The 16,741-nt window shown below is 43.9% G+C and overlaps 1 protein-coding gene across 1 annotated transcript in view; it reads left to right on the plus strand.

The window, feature by feature from the left end:
• The first annotated feature begins 813 nt into the window (after nt 1-813).
• FAM135B (family with sequence similarity 135 member B) overlaps nt 814-16,741 on the plus strand; it is a 103,503-nt gene continuing 87,575 nt past the window's right edge. The window contains exon 1 of the mRNA XM_069959813.1: nt 814-879. The gene's annotated coding sequence lies outside the window, so the exon portion shown is untranslated. The remainder of the gene's footprint in view (nt 880-16,741) is intronic.

Raw genomic sequence — 16,741 nt, forward strand, 5'->3', positions numbered from 1 at the left:
TCCTGTTATTAGTGCTGGTGCCCGGTGGTCCTCCTGTTATTAGTGCAGGTGCCCGGTGGTCCTCCTGTTAGTAGTGCAGGTGCCCGGTGGTCCTCCTGTTAGTAGTGCAGGTGCCCGGGGGTCCTCCTGTTATTAGTGCAGGTGCCCGGTGGTCCTCCTGTTAGTAGTGCAGGTGCCCGGGGGTCCTCCTGTTATTAGTGCAGGTGCCCAGTGGTCCTCCTGTTATTAGTGCAGGTGCCCGGTGGTCCTCCTGTTATTAGTGCAGGTGCCCGGTGGTCCTCCTGTTAGTAGTGCAGGTGCCCGGTGGTCCTCCTGTTATTAGTGCAGGGGCCCGGTGGTCCTCCTGTTATTAGTGCAGGTGCCCGGTGGTCCTCCTGTTAGTAGTGCAGGTGCCCGGTGGTCCTCCTGTTATTATATTGAGGATTTAATGTAGGTGCCCTCTGGTGATGGAAGGGTTAAGCATTTCTTTATTATGAGCCATCCCTCTATGGCGCAGCCTGACCCTGTACACGGTGTGTAGGAAACCCATTACGGTTTAACCCCCTCTGACCCATTAGCCCACAGGCCGCCATTGGCGCAGGCCGGCGCTCTTCCCATAGAGCAGATGTATTTTCCAGCCACGCATTGTTAAGTCCAATCTAGCAGCTGTTGCTCAGAGAGCTCCGAGTTCAATAACCATGGCAACAGCGAGAACCAGCCTCATCCTTCCTCATCGCTCCCTCTCCCCAGAGCTACAACACAGGCTGCATCTCTAGCAGAGGAGCAACGCTCTGCCCTTCTCAATAGCTGCCATCCCAGGCTGCCTGCACCCACCACCGCCTGCCTCCTCCTATGAACCAGCCGGGGACCAGGAATACTGCAGCACTAGAGAGTCAATAGGTAAGACCCCCAAACTACTCCCCCCATCCCAGGGAGCCCTCCATCCCCGCTCATTGCTGCTCAGCCATTCCTGATGACTTGTAGTATCTGAGACCATTGGATCGGTTCTGGTGCAGGATCACTGGGTCTCTTCTGATCCTAATATCCCCCCCCACACACACTAACCTTCAGCATTCAACTAGTAACATTGTAACTATCCACCCACTGGGTACAATGTATACTCCTCACTGCTCATAGGGGGGCACTGCAAAGGTTACATGAATAGCAATGGATAGAATGTATAATGTGATGGATGGAGTATATAGAATGTATAATGTGATGGATAGAGTATATAGAATGTATAATGTGATGGATAGAGTATATAGAATGTATAACGTGATGGATGGAGTATATAGAATGTATAATGTGATAGAGTGTATAGAATGTATAATGTGATAGAGTGTATAGCATGGAATGCACAGAGTATATAGAATGTATAATGTGATGGATGGAGTATATAGAATGTATAATGTGATAGAGTATATAGCATGGAATGCATAGAGTATATAGAATGTATCCATTGTATATCACGTGTAACGAATCAGATGGAATCTGCTGAATATCTTGTGTTGTTTATCTGGAATAGTTATTGGATACTTTGTATCTCTGCATAGTAAAAAACCGAAGGGAAGGAAAGGATTATTATATTATTATTATTATCTGCTGGTGTGTACCATTATTAGGCATTTCTTTTACTATTTATTTATAATATTATTATTATTATTATTATTATTATCATTATTATTATTATTATTGCTTTAATTTTTATTTATTATATTTACTATTATTGTTACACTATTTCATTTAATAAGTTAATTTATTTAAATTTTATTTTATTGTTTTATTTATTCATCATCATCATCATCATCATCATCATCATTATTATTATTAGAATCATCAACATTCATCCTCCTCCTTACCATGATCATCACCATCATCATCATCATCATCTGTTTCTGGGGTCAAACATATGAAGATACAAACACATATGCATGTATCAGATGTAGCAGAGCTAAGTTTGTCATTGAACAGTCTCCCTACAGGTATATAGTAGCTGCGGTGCCATAGAGATAACACATGATTGATGACGGAACAGTTGTGCCAAATGATGTAGTCAGCTCTGCTACATGAGCGCGAAATAGAAATATATAAAAAAAAAAAAACTTTGTGTTTTTGATGCACGTTTGCAGCAATTTCTAAGGCAAAATAACGTCCGCCACTTGCCCTTATTTTTACATTGTGGGAACATTGCCATATTGCGCTATTTTTCTGCAATTCAGCAAATTAGTGGACAATATCAGAAAACCGCAAGGTGTGAACGCAGCCTGAGGCCGGTTTTATACAGCAGGAATACTGTCACGTTTTCGCATCTGTGTTACAGCCGAGCTGACAGCTGTCCATTAAGCGCAGTTGAGATGCATAGTGTGACCTGCGACCTGTGTTGTGTATGTGGTCAGTGCGGACAGGTTGAGCTCTGCTGAATCCCATCATGGCCCATTGAGGACTGTAGGACGTGTATAATGAAGGGAGCTGGAACGCTGAATACGCTGCATGCAGGGGAAAACGTACAGTAAGAATGACGCAGTCTGTGTAAGGATGTAGCAGAGCTGAGTCAGTCGGATGTTACAGCTTGTCGAAAATAGCAGAACTTGGTTTTTAGATGCAGCAGAGCTGAGTTACTAGCTGGAATAGAGACGATATGTCGGATAAGAAATAGGTATTTTTGCCAGATGTAGCAGTGCTGGGTTTGTCAGATATAGCAGAGATGGATTTGTTGTATCTGATTTGTGTGCGGTATGTATGAAAGGTCATTTCTCACATGTAGCAGAGGCTGGAGAGTTTACCAGAGCTGTGTTTGTCAGTTAAAGAAGTTTAACAGCTAAAGCGAATGTATTTTCCTATGAGATGTAGCAGAGCTGAATGTGTTCCATGTAGACAGTCTAAGACTGACGGAGAATTCAGACATTGGGCACCAGCCATGGTGAAGCCTCAATGGAGATCGGGGCTTTATAAAGGGTCTGTGGGTAACTGCAACTTAGTGATCACAACGCAACCTGAATAAGCTAAACTCAGCTCTGCTACATCTATAACATAACAGCAGGTTGTACAGTCATTCACCCCTTGTTTGTATCTTACAGGCCTTAAAAAATGATGGCATAGCACTAATATCCCAATGATTTCTGACCTCTGAGACCGCCACCAATCCCTCACTGGTACCCCCCACCCCACACTTTCTTGGCAGAGTTCTGCAGTGCAGCCCCATTCAAGTAAATGGCAGTGGCTGCAGTTCCCACCACAACCTGGGGGTCAGGAGGGGCGCCCTGCAGAGGTCACAGTACTAAACCAGCATTGCATCCGCTTTATGTCCTAGAGGTCGGACCCCCACACACCATACAGTGATGTGAGATGGGAATACCCCTTTAATGTAACAGGAGGCGCTCTCCATGGAGTAAGAGTCTCAGCAGATGGGCGTACAGTGCCGCAGCCGGAGGAATGGCGGGCAGACTATTAGCATACATATTTTTAGTCAGGCCCAGACGGATGCATGGTATAATGAGAGGAGGGATGAGTCACACTGCTCCGGCTCTGCTATAACCTATCATGGACCATGGAGTGTATAATGTGCAGTGTACGGGGCCCAGAGTACCCCGAAATACTGACAGGAAGGGGGACCCAGGAATATTATAGGATACAGATACTGGGGATTGTTATAGTGGTTATCTATCTATCTCCTATCTATCTATCTATCTATCTATCTATCTATCTCCTATCTATCTATCTATCTATCTATCTATCTATCTATCTATCTATCTCCTATCTATCTATCTATCTATCTATCTATCTATCTATCTCCTATCTATCTATCTATCTCCTATCTATCTATCTATCTATCTATCTATCATCTATCTATCTATCTATCTATCTATCTATCTATCTATCTCCTATCTATCTATCTATCTATCTATCTATCTATCTCCTATCTATCTATCTATCTATCTATCTATCTCCTATCTATCTATCTATCTATCTATCTATCTATCTCCTATCTATCTATCTATCTATCTATCTATCTATCTATCTCCTTTCTATCTATCTATCTATCTATCTCCTATCTATCTATCTATCTATCTATCTATCTATCTATCTATCTATCTATCTATCTCCTATCTATCTATCTATCTATCTATCTATCTATCATCTATCTCTCTATCTATCTCCTATCTATCTATCTCCTATCTATCTATCTCCCTCCTATCTATCATCTATCTATCTATCTATCTATCTATCTATCTATCTATATATCTCTCTCTTCTATCTATCTATCTATCTATCTATCTATCTATCTCACATCTATCTATCTATCTATCTATCTATCTATCTATTATCTATCACCTATCTATCTATCTATCTATCTATCTCCTATCTATCTATCTATCTATCTATCTATCTATCTATCTATCTATCTATCTATCTCCTATCTATCTATCTATCTATCTATCTATCTATCTATCTATCTCCTATCTATCTATCTATCTATCTATCTATCTCCTATCTATCTATCTCCTATCTATCTATCTATCTATCTATCTATCTATCTCCTATCTATCTATCTATCTATCTATCTATCTATCTATCTATCTATCTATCTATCTATCTCCTATCTATCTATCTATCTCCTATCTCCTATCTATCTATCTATCTATCTATCTATCTATCTATCTGTCTGTCTGTCTGTCTGTCTGTCTGTCTGTCTGTCTATCTATCTATCTATCTATCTATCTATCTATCTTGTTCAGTTTTTTAAATAATGTATATATGTTTTATAAACATGGAAACCATCAATAAGCAGGTTAGATGTTGCTGCTGACTTCTTGGTGGCTCAGTGGTCGCCCTGTTTCCCGTCCTGGGTTTCATCTCACCAATGAAATCATCTGCAAGGAGTCTGTATGTTCTCCTGTGTTTGGTTGGATTTCCTCCCACATAGAGAGGTGAGGTCAGACTGACAGGGCAGGGAGCGGACTGAGTGTGCAGCACTGAGGAATAGGTCAGCCCTATAGACATAAAGCATTTATTATTGTGTTTTTATTTTATTTTTTTATAGTTCATAAAATATCTAAGGAATCGAGCGAGATATTACTAACAACCAATGAGCCTGTATAGTGGGCTATGGAGCTGAGGGTCCTGGTGAGCGGAGTGACACCGATAAAACTAATAACTCATCACTGGCTACTTGCTGATGGTTTCCATGACAGAATTTCTTTCTACTTTGCACTTTTGAACTGATGCTTATGAAAATATATTAGACAGCTACTGGATATTTTTCTGAATATAGGGCCAATATTAACCCTTAGAAGACCCAGCCAATTTTCATTTTTGGGTTTTCGTATTTTCCTCCTCCTCGTGTATATAAGGCCATAGCACTTGTATTTTTCCACCTACAGACCCAGATGAGCCCTTATTTTTTGCGCCACTAATTGTACTTTGCAATGGCAGATGTAAATTTTGCATAAAATATGCCGTTACACCAGAAAAAAAATTATGTGTGGTAAAATTTTTAAAAAACAACACATTTTTGTTTTATTTGGAGGGGCTATGTTTTTACGCCATTCGCCCTAGGGTAAAACAGACATCTTATTCATGTTTCTCAAGTCAGCATGATTACAACGATATGTAACTTGCATGACTTTTATTTTATTTGAAAACTTTAAAAAATTAAAACTTTTTTTTTTTAATTTAAGGGAAACTCCAGGTAGAAGTTAAAAAAAATGAAACTTCTGCCGAAGCATAACACATTACTTACCTGTCTATCCCAGTTTTGAAACTACCGAAAATCCATTTATTTTGAGGGTTTTTGTTCTGTATCGTGTTTCTGTCCTTCCTGGTGGAGCAGTTCCCAGAATGCAGTACTGGTTCCAGAATGCAATGCTTTCCCTCAGCTGTTCATCACAGTCCATAGTCATTGCAGCAGCTGCTTCTGGCTGGTCAGAGATGGTGAATCACTCAGGGGATTGGGGGATCCAGCCCCGCCTCCTGTGACATCACGCCCTGCCCCTGTCTGCATCATCAGCCTGTGCTCAGCAAGCACACACAATGTGAGACAGAGGCATGGAAGATTTGTCTCCTAAGGTGGGAGAGCAGAAGGAGCAGGAGACAATGTGGATTGGCACAGAGGCCATTTTTTTTTCACTTTCTGGATTTCTATCAGCTACCAGTGAGGCAGAACCGTACAGATACGGTAATACATTGTATAGACACATCTATAAAACTTTTAATGTACTTTTAATAGAAAAAAAAAATTCCTCATGTGAGGTTCCCCTTTAAATGTTCCTTAAAATTGCTCTATGACCAGGCTTATAGCGCTTTTATCCTTTGGTCTATGGGGCTGTGTTAGGTGTCATTTTTTGCGCCATGATGTGTTCTTACTATCGGTACCTTGTTTGCATATATGCAACTTTTTTATTGCTTTTTATCACAATTTTTCTGGATTTGATGCGACTAAACATGCACAATTTTGCACAGCTTACGCCATTTTACAGTGTGAATGGGATAATTTAATAGTTCAGGCGAATATGCACGTGGGGATACCAAATATGTTTATTTATTTATTTACTTATTTAATTATTATTTATAAAATGGGAAAAGGGGTGTTTTAGATTCTTTTAGGAGTAGGGAATTTATTTATTAATAAAAAAACATTTTTTTTACACACATACTAGAAGTCCACCTTGGGTTGGGGGTTATTCCCCCTGGGGTTATGGTTATTCTCCCCTGGGGTTAGGGTATTCCCCCCTGGGGTTAGGGTTATTCCCCCCTGGGGTTAGGGTTATTCCCCCTGGGGATAGGGTTATTCCCCCCTAGGGTTAGTGTTGTTCCCCCCTGGGGTTAGGGTTATTCCCCCCTGGGGTTAGGGTTATTCCCCCTGGGGATAGGGTTATTCCCCCCTGGGGTTAGGGTTATTCCCCCTGGTGTTAGGGTTATTTCCCCCTGGGGTTAGGGTTATTCCCCCTGGGGTTAGGGTTATTCCTCCTGGGGTTAGGGTAATTCCCTCCTGGGGTTAGGGTTATTCCCTCTGGGGTTAGGGTTATTCCCGCTGGGGTTAGGGTAATTTCCCCCTGGGGTTAGGGTAATTCACCCCTGGGGTTAGGGTTATTCCACCTGGGGTTAGGATTATTCCTCCTAGGGTTAGGGTTATTTCCCCTGGGGTTAGGGTTATTCCCCCTGGGGTTAGGGTTATTCCCCCCTGGGGTTAGGGTTATTCCCCCTGGGGTTAAGGTTATTCCCCCTGGGGTTAGGGTTATTCCTCCTAGGGTTAGGGTTATTCCTCTGGGATTAGGGTTATTTCCCCTGGGGTTAGGGTTATTCCCCCCTGGGGTTAGGGTTATTCCCCCTGGGGTTAGGGTTATTCCCCCCTGGAGTTAGGGTTATTCCCCCTGGGGTTAGGGTAATTCCCCCATGGGGTTAGGGTTATTCCCCCTGGGGTTAGGGTTATTCCCCCCTGGGATTAGGGGTATTCCCCCCTGAGGAACTTCTAGTATAACTACACTGATCTCTCACTGTGTCACACTGGAAAGAATACACCACTTCCTGCAGGACATACAGCAGCTGATAAGTACTGGAAGACTGGAGATTTTTTTACAAAGCAATTTACATATTTGTAAAACTTTGTGACGCCAGTTCTTTTGAAAACATTTTTTCACCGGAGTACCCCTTTAAATGGTTAATATTTGTGTATATTTGTATTTTTTTACGCTTTCATTATGGATGTACTGGATACTTTTTAATGTTTTAATTTTTTCTCCTGTGTGGTGGAGGAGGACGAGGGCTTTGAGCTGCAGCTTATTTCCAGGCCAGGAATCCGTCAGTTTTGATGAATTGGGTAATGAATGTGATTAGGACGTGTTGTGCGGGATGTCACTTTCCCGATTAGACAGATATAAAGCAGGCTTACCGTGTCATAGGGCCAAGGCGGATAATTGCAGATATTTTTCTTACTAATTTAATAAATTTCAGAATGGCGGCCTCACTGTATGGCCATAGCCTATACCAATGTATATAGGAGGATAGGCACTGTATGGCCATAGACTATACCAATGTATATAGGAGGATAGGCACTGTATGGCCATAGACTATACCAATGTATATATATAGGAGGATAGTCACTGTATGACCATAGCCTATACCAATGTATATAGGAGGATAGTCACTGTATGGCCATAGCCTATACCAATGTATATAGGAGGATAGTCACTGTATGGCCATAGCCTATACCAATATATATATATATAGGAGGATAGTCACTGTATGGCCATAGCCTATACCAATGTATATAGGAGGATAATCACTGTATGGCCATAGACTATACCAATGTATATAGGAGGATAGTCACTGTATGGCCATAGCCTATGCCAATGTATATAGAATAGTCACTGTATGGCCATAGCCTATACCAATGTATATAGGAGGATAGTCACTGTATGGTCATAGCCTATACCAATGTATATAGGAGGATAGGCACTGTATGGCCATAGACTATACCAATGTATATAGGAGGATAGTCACTGTATGGCCATAGCCTATGCCAATGTATATAGGAGGATAGTCACTGTATGGCCATAGACTATGCCAATGTATATAGAATAGTCACTGTATGGCCATAGCCTATACCAATGTATATAGAATAGTCACTGTATGGCCATAGCCTATACCAATGTATATAGGAGGATAGTCACTGTATGGTCATAGCCTATACCAATGTATATGGGAGGATAGTCACTGTATGGCCATAGCCTATACCAATGTATATAGAATAGTCACTGTATGGCCATAGCCTATACCAATGTATATAGAATAGTCACTGTATGGCCATAGCCTATACCAATGTATATAGAATAGTCACTGTATGGCCATAGCCTATACCAATGTATATAGGAGGATAGTCACTGTATGATCATAGCCTATACCAATGTATATAGGAGGATAGTCACTGTATGATCATAGCCTATACCAATGTATATAGGAGGATAGCCACTGTATGACCATAACGTATACCAATGTATATAGAAGGATAGTCACTGTATGGCCATAGCCTATACCAATGTATATAGGAGGATAGTCACTGTATGACCATGGCCTATGCCAATGTATATAGAGAATAGTCACTGTATGGCCATAGCCTATACCAATGTATATCGGAGAAGAGTCACCAAATCCAATCCAATATATTAATGAGAAGTCAGATCAGACACTTAAACCAATCAGATCAGTATATTAATCAACTCAAGACCCCACCGCAAATCCATACAGTAAGGAAGAAGTCCGGTCAAAACTAAAAATCCACTACAGATTAGGGTGGTGCAGAAACAAATAAATGCATACTTACCTGTCCCCGTAGCGGTGCATCACCACCTCTCTGACTGCTGACGGACTTCATTTTCTTCCAGCAGCCTGGTACGTCACAACTCGGGGGAAAGTAGCCGCTCAGCCAGTCAGTGACTGCATGTGTCCTGCCCCGGTCACTGACTGGCTGAGCGGGCATCCCAAAGCCCGAGTTATGACACTGCAGGAGCGGGAGCGGAACCGAGGAAGTCGGCAGGGGTCCAGGAGCGGCAATGCGGGGCTATGGGGGGAAATGGTCAGATAAGTGTACATTCTTTATTTTACATTATTAGTTGTGGCCTGGAGTTCTCCTTTAAGTAAGCAGGATAAATGCTTAATTAGCTGCGCGGCCGGGAACATGACAATGATGTATACTTACCAGTCGCAGCTGCCGGTTCCCTGGCCACCCGCTCTGCGCAGCTGTCAGCATTTCAGCACCATCAGCTGATGTGGCGCTCCCACAAGAAATGGCCCGTCAGCATAAAGCTTACACTGATCCGCCAGTGGGAGCAGCACATCAGCGGATGCTTTCAAAACCCTGACAGTGGCGCAGAGCAGGTGGACTATGACAGGTAAGTATACATCACTGTCATGTTCCCCACAGCCTGGAAGCATGGTTATCAGCCCTATTACATGGAGCAATAATCGTCCGAATCAGGCCAATTTGGTCGGTTATTGCTCTGAGAAATAGAGACAATGATCAGCCGATGACAACCATTATCCACTGATCGTGACTTTTGGTCCTGCCTTAAAGGGGTTATCCAGCGCTACAAAAACATGGCTACTTTTCCCCCTCTCTTGTCTCCAGATTGGGTGGGGTTTGCAATTAAGCACCATTTACTTCAATGAAACTGAGTTCCAAACCCCACCGAATCTGGAGACAAGAGAGGGGAAAAATTGGCCATGTTTTTGTAGTGCTGGATAACCCCTTTAAGATCATCATATGCTTACATCACTACGTATCATAGCAAAAACAAAAACAAAAACAACTGGATACATTACCTTTCCACGGTCCTGGTGTTGTTCTGCCCTCTGCTCACTTCCCAGGGCCACTGCTGCAGCTTCAGGGCTGTCTCTGAACTGACAGGCTGCTCAGCCAATCACAGGCCATGGTAGTCCTATCCAGTGATTGGCTGAGCAGGCTATCAGTTCAGAGACTTGCTATGAAGCTACAGCAGCGCCTCCAGGAAGCCAGCAGAGGGAAGGAGAAAACCGGGACTGGGGAGATGTAATGTATGCAGTTAAGGGCAAGGGCTGCACGGACATCACTAACGATTATATATATATATATATATATATATATATATATATATATATATATATATATATACAGCCCTTGCTAAACGATTACTCACAGGAGGCATCGGGCCATGTAATAGGACCCTTTGTAAGCATCTATCTTGGACAACCCCTTTAATTCATGTGACCTCTATACCTTTGCCTCCATTTTTGTATTAATTTTTACAATGTTTTAAGGTTTACTGTCCCTTTAATTCTTATGACCTTATAGCCAGAGGTCAAATATCAATCAGATATATGTAAAAAATACATGAAAGTGATTTTACGCACGAGCTGGATGAGACATTGATCTGGCTCTACTATTTCTATGTTACGGCTGAAGAAATCAATGAGAGTCAAGCCGACATGGAGTCCCGAAGCTACGGATATAGGGAACTATTGATTCACGCTCCACAGAAGAGGTCACACGATTTATAGATCTATATACTGTATTATATAAGTAGTATAATATGCCGGCCACAGCAGGCTTTAGGACCATGTGAAATCCCGGCTTGTATAGGGCGCTGGTGTCCAGTAGACCAAGATTGAAGTGGTTATCCCATAAAAAGGAGTTTTATTAAAATGCAACAACGCGTTTCGGCCGCCAAGTGTAAGGTGGCCTTTCTCAAGTTGATTTCACATGGTCCTAAAGCCTGCTGTGGCCGGCATATTATACTACTTATCGTACGACTCCCTTGGACGTACCCCGACAGGAGCTGCGGTGTTCATTCTACTATGCCTGATATAGAGTTGTGCCTATAATCTAGCACAACTCTTCTAGGTGAGTGCTACACATTCCCCTCTGTGTTAGATACTCTTGCCATCTTTTATTGCACCAGGAGGCGCCCGCGCTCTCTTCTTTTTTCTCTCCTGTATTATATAAATGTCACCACTTAAAGGGGCTCTCCTCCACAGTGAACCTATATGTTTTATAGCGCTCATTGATTTCATCATCTGTATCGAGAAGCTCTGTTTACTTAAAAATTATTAAAGAGGTTGTTAACCGAAACAGGTTTCTTTCAAATCAGCTGGTACCAGAGATCTGTAATTTACTTCTATTAAAAATCTCATGTCTTCCAGTACTTATCAGCTGCTGTATGCCCTGCAGGAACTGGTGTATTCTTTCCAGTCTGACACAGTGCTCTCTGCTGCCACCTCTGTCCATGTCAGGAACTGCCCAGAGCAGGAGAGGTTTTCTATGGGGATTTGCTGCTGCTCTGGACAGTTCCTGACACGGACAGAGATGGCAGCAGAGAGCACTGGAAAGAATACACCACTTCCTGCAGGACATACAGCAGCTAATAAGTATTGGAAGACTTGAGATTTTAAGTAGAAGTAAATTACAAATCTCTGGCACTTGCTGGGACCAGTTGATTTGAAAGATTTTTTTATTCTTTTTGGTGACCAACCCCTTTAATAGTCGTAGATATAATTTTTAATTCTTATTAATATTCAGTCTATATCGGTATCCAGAGATGAGCGGGGACTTGTCTCCTGCTGTTGGCGTCAACCAAATGTGTTAATGGTTTTCTAGAATGTGTTTTATTTTTAATGGCTAGGATCTATAGTTAGAGGAAAGTGAGAGACTAGGGAAATGATTGGAAACGTCTGGGCAATGGCCGCCATAGTGTGCCTGATGATATCTTGGCCGACTTGTATGGACATTAAGAGGGAGATTTATCAAACATGGTGTAAAGTGAAACAGGCCCAGTTGCCCCTAGCAACCAATCAGATCCCACCTTTCATTTTCCAAAGAGTCTGTGAGGAATGAAAGGTGGAATCTGATTGGTTGCTAGGGGCGACTGAGCCAGTTTCACTTTACATCATGTTTGAAAAATCTTCCCCAAATTGTATTAGAGGGTCACTACCATTATAGAACTCAGAATTACTGGTATTCTGGTCTCCAAATAGTTAGGAGTCCCAATTGTGAGACCTGCATCAGGCATCTGGATATGCCATGAATATTTAAAGGTGAAAAAATAGTTTTCAAATCAACTTGTGTAAGAAAGTTGTACAAATTTGTTAAAATCTCTAGTCTTCCAGGACTTATCAGCTGCTGTATGTCCTGCAGGAAGTGGTGCATTCTTTCCAGTCTGACACAGCGCTCTCTGCTGCCACCTTTGTCCATGTCAGGAACTGTCCAGAGCAGCAGCAAATCCCCATAGAAAACCTCTCCTGCTCTGGACAGTTCCTGACATGGACAGAGGTGTCAGCAGAGAGCACTGTGTCAGACTGGAGAAAATACACCACTTCCTACAGGACATACAGCAGCTAAGTAGTACTGGAGGACTGGAGATTTTTATTTTACAAATGTATATAACTTTTTGATGTCAGTTGATTCAAAAATAAAGGTCTATGGGCAGGACATTTTTCAGGCATATAGGAGGGAAAATAATCTCAGAGTTAGATAAAGGAAGGCAGACACACAGAGAATCTACTGAAAGCTCTACTAAGTTTTATATCTAACCTTAGTGATATATCTCCAGCTTACACTGCTCAGTACTGCTTTATAATGTCCTTCATGCTACTTCCACTTCCGAGTGCTATAAAGATATAGGGGAGCAGGATCTCTTCTCTGTGTGTTTAGTGTAGGAGACATCATAGCCAGGGCCGTCTTAACAGTATTATGGGCCCCTGGGCAGAGGTGCGAATTGGCCCCCCCAACCGCCACCATCAAATCCCCCACATCTTTGCATATAGTGCCCCCCATAGTAGCCAATCCCCCCATAGTAGCCAATCCCCCCCATATAGTGCCCCCATAGTAGCCAATCCCCCCATATAGTGCCCCCCATAGTAGCCAGTGCCCACATAGTAGCCAGTGCCCCCCATAGTAGTCAGTGCCCATCATAGTAGCCAGTGCCCCCCATAGTAGCCAGTGCCCCCACAGTAGCCAGTGCCCCCCACAGTAGCCAGTGTCCCCATAGTAGCCAGTGCCCCCCACAGTAGCCAGTGCCCCCATAGTAGCCAGTGCCCCCCACAGTAGCCAGTGCCCCCACAATAGCCAGTGCCCCCATAGTAGCCAGTGCCCCCCACAGTAGCCAGTGCCCCCACAATAGCCAGTGCCCCCCACAGTAGCCAGTGCCCCCCACAGTAGCCAGTGCCCCCATAGTAGCCAGTGCCCCCCACAGTAGCCAGTGTCCCTCATAGTAGCCAGTGCCCCCCACAGTAGCCAGTGCCCCCCACAGTAGCCAGTGCCCCCATAGTAGCCAGTGCCCCCCATAGTAGCCAGTGCCCCCCATAGTAGCCAGTCCCCCCCATAGTAGCCAGTGCCCCCCATAGTAGCCAGTGCCCCCATAGTAGCCAGTGCCCCCCATAGTAGCCAGTGCCCCCATAGTAGCCAGTGCCCCCATAGTAGCCAGTGCCCCCATAGTAGCCAGTGCCCCCCAAAACAACAAACCAGTTACTCACCCGTCCGCCGGCCCCAGCAGCTCCTCTCCCGGCAGCGCGCACTCCCGACATCCTCCGGGCACAGGCAGCGGGGTACGGAGAGACTGCCTGTGCCGGAAGTGTCCTGCTGCATGACACATCCAGGACACAGGCAGCGTCTCTGTACCCCGCTGCCTGTGCCCGGAGGATGTCGGGAGTGCGCGCTGCCGGGAGAGGAGCTGCTGGGGACGGCGAACGGGTGAGTTCCTGGACCGCCCGCCCCTTCTATCGCCACTTAGCTGAGTCGATCAGAAGCCCAGAAAAGTGCTGCTCATTGCACTTTCTTGGGCTTCTGATCGGCTGTCAGCTGAGAAGCGATAGAAGGGGCGGGCGGAGGGGGTCGCTCAGGGCCGCTCACTATGCATATGCATAGTGAGGGCAATAGAGGGGGCGGGTGGGACGACTTCCTTGCGGTGCTCAGCACTGCTTGGGAGCCGTCTTTGCTTTATAGGACGCACTTAGTTTTATAAGTGCGTCTTATAAAGCTAAAAATACAGATATGTCTCAGAGGGCAGGGGCCCCCTAGGACGCAAGGGCCCCCGGGCAGCCGCCTACCCTGCCCAATGGATAAGACAGCCCTGATCATAGCAGACAGTCTTCACACAGTTCTCAGGGACAACTAAAAGTTATAGGTGGATCCTGCAGAGGGGAAAACTGGTGGAAAAAGCTAAAAATAGTGCTGCTCCCCATGTGCACACAGGATAGTCTATGCTAAACAGTTTGTGGAAAGTATAGCGACTATACAAAACAAAGCGAACAATTTCAGAAGCTGGAAGAAGGATTTGGAGGTTTTTCCTGCTCGCTTACCTGAATGCAGTAATTCATTGTACAGCTGGACATGCTCATTCTGGGTTTAGGAGTCATATGGGCGGTCCTTAACAGTGAGACACTGAAATACACTTATACAGGGAGGGCTGTCAATCACTAAGTAGGACCGCCCACTAGACTCCTAAGTCCTGAGTTTTCATAGGGTCAAGTGAAAAAGGCTTCATGTACTACTGAACAAACTAACTAAAACCATAACTAACTAACTAACTAGCTAACTAACTAACTAACTAACAAAACCATATATCAGTTTGCTCCATAACACGCTGCAATGTGAAGGATCCCTTTAATTTCCTGGCTAAGGGAGACTGGCTTATTTGTGCCCCTCCAACCACCCAGCGCCCTGGACAAGTGCCCAACCAGCAGTGTCGGACTGGGGTATCTGGGCCTACCAGAGGAAATGATCCTGGGGGACCACCAATGAAGAACCAGTGAGAAACAATGGGGGAGAATTATCAAACTGGTGTAAAGTAGACCTGGCTCAGTTGCCCCTAGCAACCAATCAGATTCCACATTTCATTTTCCAAAGAGTCTGTGAGGAAAGAACAGTGGATTCTGATTGGTTGCCGGGGGCAACTGAGCCAATTCTAATTTACACCAGTTTAATAAATCTCCCCCAACAGTGTTACTGCAGGCTCTAAAGCTGGGGGCCCACCGGAGGATCCGCCGGTCTTCTGGTGGGCCAGTCCGACACAGCCAACCAGGATCCCATCCCCCACCTCCTGTTTCTATCCAGAGATATTGCACTACAGTTGTACAAGAATCACTATACATGACAATACACCCCAGAATCCTACATGACCGTACACCTGGGAGAGTTCTGCCGCGCTACATGACATCCCACTCATAAATCACGCGGTGCGTCGGTGTCCTATTAGATTGTAAATACAGAGCCATACATCACCGTACACCGTGATAATGTTCTCGTCTATGGGGAGTCCCACAAGGACTGTTACAGCGCCATTCAGATGAACCATCTATATTGTTGACATGAATATATTTCACGGTCCACATAATCGACATGGCGGCGGCTTTAAGCAATCGTCGCCAACAAAATATATTGTCTGTCTCTTCTCACCCACATCAAATAAAATCCCCCTTCATTCAAATAAAAAAATAAATTCCCTACTTTTTTCTCAGCATTAAAATACTGGAGTCTAGCAGGAAGTGGTGTATTCTTTCTGACACAGTGCTCTCTGCTGCCATTTCTGTCCAGGGCAGGAGAGGTTTTCTATGGGGATTTGCTGCTGCTCTGGACGGTTCCTGACATGGACAGAGATGGCAGCAGAGAGCACTGTGTCAGACTGTACAGAATACACCACTTCCTGCAGGACATACAGCAGCTGATAAGTACTGGAAAATTGGGGATTTTTTATTAGAACAAATTTATACATATGTGAAATAACAACAATAATAATAATAATAATAATAATAATAAAAAATATAGGGAGTACCCCTTTAAAACTCTTTGTGTATACATCGCCTGTGCTGACCTAGAGGTTAGAGGAAGTAGATAAACACAGCAACAGGACCAGACTACAGCGGGTTTGTTTGTAGTCTGTAACCATGGAAACACATTGGTCTGCATAGGAGCTGTGTACTGTGCATAATAATGGAGATTTATAGTCATGACTTTGCAGAGTTGCTTCACTTTTTATTTTGACACCATTGGAGCGATAAAAATCATTGAATGTAAAAATATTCATCACACGCAGTCACACGGCCGCCATTTGTAGTCTTACTTAGCATATTCATTTATCCTGGTTTATTATATTTTATGGACTGGTAATATACAGCCTCTATATGTCATGACTGTGATGGTGATCTCAGTGACCTCGGCGCTCGTCCCTCCGCACACTCCTCTATCCGCCATTAGGTTTCCCAGCAACCAGATATTTTATGACCTCAGAGTTTTATA

Source organism: Dendropsophus ebraccatus, chromosome 2 (genome assembly GCF_027789765.1).
Source record: "Dendropsophus ebraccatus isolate aDenEbr1 chromosome 2, aDenEbr1.pat, whole genome shotgun sequence".
In the NCBI taxonomy this organism is placed as follows: domain Eukaryota; kingdom Metazoa; phylum Chordata; class Amphibia; order Anura; family Hylidae; genus Dendropsophus; species Dendropsophus ebraccatus.